The 8516-nt window shown below is 34.8% G+C and overlaps 1 pseudogene across 1 annotated transcript; it reads right to left on the bottom strand.

The window, feature by feature from the left end:
• Nucleotides 1-959: 959 nt before the first annotated feature.
• On the bottom strand, nucleotides 960-3245 carry LOC149545310 (RAN GTPase-activating protein 2 pseudogene; annotated as a pseudogene). The gene is made up of 3 exons (XR_016353563.1): nucleotides 2989-3245; nucleotides 2769-2853; nucleotides 960-2624 (listed from the first exon to the last, which is right to left on the bottom strand). The product of XR_016353563.1 is annotated as an RAN GTPase-activating protein 2 pseudogene (transcript).
• Between the last annotated feature and the right edge of the window lie 5271 nt (nucleotides 3246-8516).

Here is an 8516-nt window from a genome sequence, read left to right as displayed (position 1 = left end):
TTTCTGTATTTTGTTTATATTATTCTGGTTCAAAGCTTAGCAGTAAAGATCCTTGCACAGTCAAAGGTGAACCACTGGTCCTTAGACCTGGGCCAGGTGCTAAAAGATTAGGACTGGTGACCAAGTTTAAAAACTTAGTCCAAAATTTGACACTATCTGATCAAGAAGCATTTAATGCATTTTTTCCCATAAAAATGTATAAGAGATGAATGGTTTGAAGGAGAGCACAGAATGAGGGCACACTACAATCATTCAATAATTTCAACATATACAAGCTATTGAATGGAAGATTTGTGGATTGGAAGAAGACAGGCTCTCACTTCAACAAAACTATTTTTTTGTTCTATCTTTTCAAGTTGCTCTATTTGTAAAAGTGAAAATATACCATATTACGACTAAAATTAACTTTCAGGCTCTATCATTGTCAAAATTAGGTAAATCCTAACTGATTCGTAGATTGGAAGAAGACAAGCTCTCACTTCAACAAAACTAATAATTTGTTTTGTCTTTCCAAGATTTACATTTCAAGTTGCCGAACTTATTGTTTGTAATTATAGATAACTTTTGTGCTCCATCATTTGTGAAAGTTAGGTGAATTTTAACTCAACTTGAATAGGTAGTTACTCTAAGTTTTTGATTTAAGCTCACTCGGTTGAATCATAGATTTAAGGACTATATGTGTAGCCAAAGAGAGGTATCTACATGTCCGAAGATTGATATAATGCTAAAAAAAATCAAACATAACATTTCAATCCCTTTTTCCTTTGAAATAGAGACACCCAAACACTGGAAATGTGTAGAAGCAAGCTAGAATGAAGGCATTGACACAAAGCACGGAACATAACTACCTGTCTCTCACCAACAGAAAAACAAAACCCATTTCATCTTACACCGGGACCCTGCAATCAAAGAGAAACCTCACGCAAGTCCACCAACAATATTTTTAGTACAACTTGAACTAAAATAAAATCAATGCATTAAATTACAGATGATACGTATAATAATCACATTCAGAAGCATTGGCATCAATGTTCACAAACAACACATAAACATAGATTCACATAACAAAATTCAAATCTTCAACCCTGGTCCAAATTACATCAGGGCCAGGGGTCACACAAGGGAATTAACAAGGTGTTTAGGGGATACGACAGTTGTCTACTCACTACATCAGACAAAAGACCACACTGACTATATGTTCTAGGAAACAAAAGATGACCGACATCAGACTAGTACAAGTGAAATTAAGGAGAATGGGCCTTGTGTTTGAAGACTTTAACAAATTTTTCCAAATTTCTTTGAAATCGAAACCTGTTGCAGCGCTTTTAATCATAAATGCCATACCACTTTAGCTCGCTGTCAGTTTCATAGTCACTATCACTGAGACCCTCATTCTTATATTGATACAACATGTGACCATCATATTTATATTGATACAGCACTCCAAGAACATATTCACCCTTGGTACCTTTTCTTAGCACATCTTTGACCGTCTCAATTCCTTTTTTAGTAATGAAATTCCCATGAATAAAAAGCCGACTGAAATCAGGCTTGTCTGCAACAGCCTCAGCAGCAGCCTTAGCCCCAATTCTAGAGATAGCAATAGTACTCAAATCAAGCACTCTAAGCTGCTCATGACCTTTCGAAATTGCTTTGCATATCATGATTGTTCCATCGTCCTGGAGTTTGTTTTGTGCTGCAACAAACTTTGTCAAAAAGCTTTTTTCAGCAAGGCATGCAGCCAAAGCTGGAGCGGCTTTTGGAGTGATACCGTTTCCAGCAATCGTAAGAACTCTTAGAGATGGAGCAGCATCCTTGAGGCTGTCCGCAATGGCAATTGTGCCTTCATCCTCAAGATCCATATAGTTTAAATGAACTTTTGTGAGACCTAGGTGTCCACGGATGACTTGGCTCAGAGAAACACCACCGGCTGTCCCAAACATGTTATCTGATAAATTGAGTGTTTTCAACCTGCCGCCTTGGCTCAAAGCTCCTACTAAAGCTTTAACACCTTGGATACCTATACAACTCCCTGAGAATTCAAAATCCTCCAGAGCAATGCATTTCTTTACAAGCACTGAAAGGGCCTCTGCCGCATCATCTTCTGAGTAGTTGTGGCAAAAACGCAAACCCTTAATCCTTTCAATAGATGGAAGAAGCTCACAAATGAATCTAGCAGCTTCTTCGGAAATGTGGGTATCTATGAATTTCAGATTTTCGAGCGTCTTCTGAGATTTCAAGAGCGGTCCAAAAGCTTTAACTCCCTTCTCTCCCAATTCATACAGATCAAAAGTCAAGGATCTCAACATGCACCTTTCTAAAGCAGATGACAATATTGCAATGACCTCAAGTGCTTCAGACTCGAAACTTCCGTCCACAAAATCTAAAAGTTCCACCTCTGTTAAAGTTTTCTGAATACCCATCAAGACTCTGTTTGCGACATGGGCTGCCTCTGTTCCAAAACTTATGTTATTAAGGCATAACTTGGTACAAGATTTCCCGGGTTCTTCCAATGGCCTGAAGAAGTCAATAGCTGAATGTTCGTCAAGAAATCTTCGTTCCCCAAATGACATCTCAAAAATAGTTTCTTTCACTTCAACTAATTCAGATAATGATTCCATGTTCTGCAACAAAACAACCCCAAATAGGATTTTAAAAATAAACAGATTTGGATACAAACATATTACAATTAAATTTATAAAATATTAGAAGTTGCAGGCTAACGACGATGAAATACAGCTGCAGGGTTTATCTTGCAGTCCACATACCTGGGGTTTACAAAATTGAAACAGTATGAATTGGAAATGTTCCAAGAAGCAATCTGCGGCAGTTTGGCTTGCTCGAAAAGTTACACTATTTCCATTAGAAGAATGGAATGTGTAAACAACAAAAGAGGGTTCCGAAATTTAAAATAAAGAATCACAAAATTCCCAAAAATAGCTACTGTCAGAACAGCTGTTACAAACTACAGAGCGGGGAATTCTAAACCTTCATAATGATGCCAAAATTTCCCTATCTTGGTCATGAACGCTTTATCCAATTTTTTTTCGCTATATTCGCTCCTTAAATTCGAATTAGAAAGATCGACCTGTCCAACCGACTCAACAAGTGATATGAAACCGAAGCGCCCTCAGAATATATAGAGCCTTACGCCCCTTTCCAGAATATTTTTAAAAATTTATTGTAGCCGTTCCAAAGTCGGCCGATATCCTCCATAATTACAGCTGAATGCAGTAAAATTTAGAAACAGAATTAAGAACATCAATTATATCTCATTTAATAAAAATATTCAATTATCTTGCATTAAAAAGTTTGTTTTGAAAATCTAATTATTATTTTAAACTAAAATGTTTGTTTTGAAAATACAATTATTATTTTTAGTTAAAATAATTTTTTTTTAAATGGAAAGAAAATTATGATAGCAAATAGTATTAAAGTTTTTTCACAAAATAATAGAAACATAAAATACTTTTTGGGTTGTGATATGATGAATATTTTAAATCTTTTTTTAGAAATATGTATATGCTAGTCTATATATGTAGACACATATTCATTTAAGATATCTATGTATACATTATCTATGAACTATATATAAGATTTTATGTGTACATGTGCACTATAAATATCTATATATACATTTGTGCACATATGTCTATATGTCTAGATATATGGTTGGGAGTTAATTTTCATTGACAAGTCAAAGAGAAGCACCATTATATTAAATGATGAAAGTTGCATTCCTAGTTAGTGGAAAATTCATAGAAGGTCGTGGAACAAAGCCAAATTTAGGGAAAGTGATCACCTGAGATATGTCCTTAGAGGAGATGACCCTTCTAGTTTGAAATCATGTATATACTCCTCACTCTAGAGACCTGGTTAGGTTGTATCTTATATGCTTGAACATAGTTTGCAAAAAATCTAGACTGAGAAAGATTAGTGAGTGACAACATGAAAAGATTAAAAGCATGTGTAATATCTTGTTTGTTAAAACCAATAAGATAATTAGGTTGTCTAAGTAAGAATGCTAAAATCTTACTTATTGGCATCACCCACTTGGTTACAAATGAAGTCTCCCAAATTAGAGAACAAACATAAGAAGTTGCTATTATTTTGGTAAAAATAACTATGAATGAAGAAGATGTTAAGCAATCTCTAGCATCCTCTTCTGGGGATTGACAATATAATGATGATCAAGATAATATAGTGAATGTGGATAATGAGATACCCTTGGAGAATAAGCATGGTGAAAGAGCCTTAGTGGCTAAATTATGTATTTCAGATGATTACTTCTTCAACATAACTAGATTAAAGTTGTATGGTTCATGGTAAAAGGACCATTAGAAGACCTTCTAGAGAAAAGACATTGAATGGCTAAGTGGCATTGATTTGAGTCATCTTTGTGCCACTGAAGTAAGGAAAACTGTTAAGGAAAGTGGGCTGTTACTAATCCCTAAATGGAATCTACAAATTTTCTTTTTAGATCATATTAGACAATAGTAGGACACACTTTTTCCTTGCAATTTGAAAAGGACAATGGATTCATAGATCTAGATAGACCCAACTTTGAAAGCATTAGGAATATGCGTAAAAGATCTGAGTGCTAATAGACCCCAAAGTACTTGTGGGAGTAGAAGAAAAGATGATCAAGGGGTGGTAGTTAGAAAAATAATGGACATGTACTACTTTAGAGCTTGACACTCACACCATGCATATTATGAAGATGGCCATGGTTGCTACCCAACTATTTGAAAAGAGACTAAATATATATTGCTTGAGGAAAGGGGGGAAAAATTATCCTACATACACAAAGGTTTTGACCTTGAATGCATAATTAAGGAACGCCTTAGAGAATAAGACCTTTTCTCCTAGAAATAATATAGTAGAACAACTGGATTCATCTTCTCTAAATGAATAAATTGCAACATTAAAGATGGAGCTTTAGGAGGCCAATGCTTAGTTAAAAAGAACATATGAGTTGTCTTAGGTCACATTGGAAACCAAGGACATAGTGAAAATAATGAATAAAGTCACATTGTCTCATTCGTTAAAGGAAATTCTTGAAAAGTTGCAAGTTCTGTATAATGTTTTTCTCATTGTGTGTGAGGCTATCAACCTGGGTGAAAATTTCCTAAAAGACTTCAAAGAGTCAAATGAGACATGAAAATTATTAAGTGAGGATATTCATCAACTAAAAGCTACCGTAAACTTCACATTAAGTGTACCCCATCAAATCAAGAGTCTATGCAAAAAATTTGATTTGCTTGTAACTAACATTCACTACTTGGAGGGGAGGGCGAAGGTTATAAAATGCAAGTATTTTCTTAAGGAAAAGAATAAAAATGTTAAGATCTAGAAGCTCAATTTATAGAACCAGAGAGATGGGAAAAATAATATTATTGATTGATTAATTTAATAATGATAAAAAATACATAAATAAAATGTCCATTAAGACCACAATGTAGATATGCTTGAATATATAGGCAATGCATGATAACTATGAGATATGCTTGAGATAATCTATCAACTAGAAAAGGTCCAATCACATCTCCAACGAAGGTGGATTATCCTCCATTGTACAAAAAAGTATGTACAACATATGCAACAATAAGAGGATGATAATGTAATAGGGGAACTAAGTGGATCTTATACAAGAAGAGGTATGCGATGATAACTAGCTCCTCCTCAAGTGGAATTCTCCAACACCATGTGCTAAAATAAAATATGAAATCTTATATGTCTACATGAAAATTAATCCAAATGCATTTTTCTATATAAACTTAAGTAAAATATATTTAGTAAATATTTAATTATACTACTACCCCTTAGGTGTAACTCAGGGGAATCCTCTTAAGCTCACAAGGCTAAATGAGTCCTAACTACCAGGCCATGTTAGGTACTCATGAACAATATGTAAGTGAAAAAAAAAAAATTTCTCATAAGGAAGAGAAAGAGGGAAACCTCGTGAGGAAAAACCCTCCTCAGAAAAGAGAGAAAAAATAAACAAGATGCATGCATGGACGGAGGCAATCAAGACTCCCCTATTATGACATGCATCATGCATAGACAACCAAGAATCTCCCCATAAAAAGGAAACAAGGAGATATGATATCCACCCCATAATTAATAATGTCCTTCAAGTATGGCAAGTGCTTGAAGGTCCAAAAGGTAGAACCATGTGTACAAACAAAATTTCTTCCTTTGGGAAGGAGATGAACAAGTATAGATGTAAAAAAATTCCAAATATTGATAGGAGAAAGGAAGAGAAATCCAAATGAAGTATGATGTCTATGAAGTATGCTCATGTATGACCATGCCATTGGTTGATGAGGTTTTCGTGAACTAATCAGGATCAAGACTTATAGAAGGCACATCAAACAAGGAACCACTTATAACTTCTTGGGAACAAACCCAGAAGACAAAGATGTATCCTCGAAATATAAAGAAGGAAGAGCAGAACAATATCTCCCCCCTTCCCCAATGTAGAATGTAAAACCATGATAGATGCTTCTTGTTTAATGTAGAAATTGCACTAGGAAAAATTAATGGTTTTCCTCCCTTTTGGTAGAAATAATGCCATAAGTGTATAAAATAATCCAACCCAATCTCTAGGAAGAGCCCTCAAAATATATGATGTCTCATGAAAATAAATAGGAATCTCTAACTCATGAGTATGATCAACTTGAACCATGCATTGTGACATCTCAAGTGAAGTTTGAGATTCATGAATGTCAATCTCTAAAGACTCAAATGTCTTTTCTAAAGTGAAAGAAGCCTCCTCCAAATGTAATAATATAAAGGATCCACAATCACATCAAACTCAAAAGTAGGATCAATGGAGAATGATGAGCATTAGAGTGTTCCCTCATAATGACTAAAGAAGGATAATCCTCAACAAAGAAAGGACTAATGTAATTAATTATGTCTCCCAAATCTTTAATGCAAGAATCCAAAAAATAATCATGTTATTTATGTAAAGAATGTTGGAATTCTAACAAGGAAAGTAAGATGCTAAGATTGGAGGGTGGGGGGTGAATTTGGATCTATGAAACTTGTACTACTTCAAACATAAACTATATTTGACATTATCACCATAAGCCCTTATCTCATATTGACCTTATATCAAATGAAACATTTATTGCAATATAATATCATATCTAGTATCTACTTGCACGAATAAAACATGTCAACAATAGATGAACATGTTACGCAACGATTTGGTAAGTAGAAACCCTCCAAGGTGAAGGTAAAATTGTGGTTGGGATGACACCCACAAACTCTTCACTACTACAAAAATAAAGTGTGCCTATTAGGGAAACAAATTTTGAACAGCTCTGATGATCTACTCTGAGAGGGGTGTGCCATGTTAAGAGCTTACAAGAATTAATCAGTTTACCTTGATTAAAAGATTTTAGCTACACAATTAAGTGGACATTTTGTTAAGAGATTAACATATTTCCTTTAGGAAAAATTTGCTAAGAGATTTACTTTGAAACACCTATTAAAATGAATCAATACCTTAATCTTACAGTCTACACTTGAATGATGATAATAGATCACCTCTTTCCAATCTGACATCATATCTTTATAATGGATGTGTGCACCGAGATGGGGTACAATTTAGTGGCCACCACAAAAAAAATGTTAATAAATTGATTGAGTTATGAATAACCTGATTGAGCTATTTAAAATTTCAAAAAGTGGTCAGGCTTGGTTACCAAGCCTAGCCAAAATACATTAACAAAAAACCCAATTGGGTTTTGAAGAAATAAAAATAGGCTTTACTGTGGAAGCCATAACTTTCACATTCAGAGTTCGATTGACTCTATTCAAAATGCATTCAAAAGATATTGAGGAAATCTACAACATTATGTAGATTAATCAATCTTATGTCACTAATTATTTATTTTCCATCAACTTGAATTAAGTGTAGTTTGAAATAGGTAGTCATTATTTTCCAAATGCATAATCAATAGGTAAACACAAATGCTAGCATATTTTTAATTTTTTCTCTATATAAAACAATCACACACACTCACTCACTAACTAAATAACCCCTAATTTTCTCTCTCTCTCTCTCTCTCTCTCTCTCTCTCTCTCTCTCTCTCTCTCTCTCTCTCTCTCTCTCTCTCTCTCTCTCTCTCTCTCTCTCTCTCTCTCTAAAACCTTTCTAATCCCTTACCTATCTCTCTCTAACCCCTAATCCCAAACCCCCCACTCTATCTCCTTGACCTTTGATCCTTGAAGTGGGAACTTCACATAGACAGAGAAAGGGGTTAGGTATTAGGGGTCATAGAGAGATGGGAAAGGGGTTATGAAGAGGTTAGATAGATAGAGAAGGAGGTTTAAGAGAGAGTGAGAGAGAAATGAAGTGATGGAGATAGAGATTACGGGGTAGGAGGAGGAGGAGGAGGAGGAGAGAGAGAGAGAGAGAGAGAGAGAGAGAGAGAGAGAGAGAGAGAGAGAGAGAGAGAGAGAGAGAGAGAGAGAGAGAGAGGTTATGAGTTAGTTAAAGAATG

The sequence above is a fragment of the Cupressus sempervirens genome, chromosome 7 (genome assembly GCF_028749045.1).
Source record: "Cupressus sempervirens isolate cs-2001-9-10 chromosome 7, ASM2874904v1, whole genome shotgun sequence".
Lineage (NCBI taxonomy): Eukaryota > Viridiplantae > Streptophyta > Pinopsida > Cupressales > Cupressaceae > Cupressus > Cupressus sempervirens.
The sequence above is the reverse complement of the archived record's forward strand: the minus strand, read 5'-3'. Positions and strand labels throughout refer to the sequence as shown.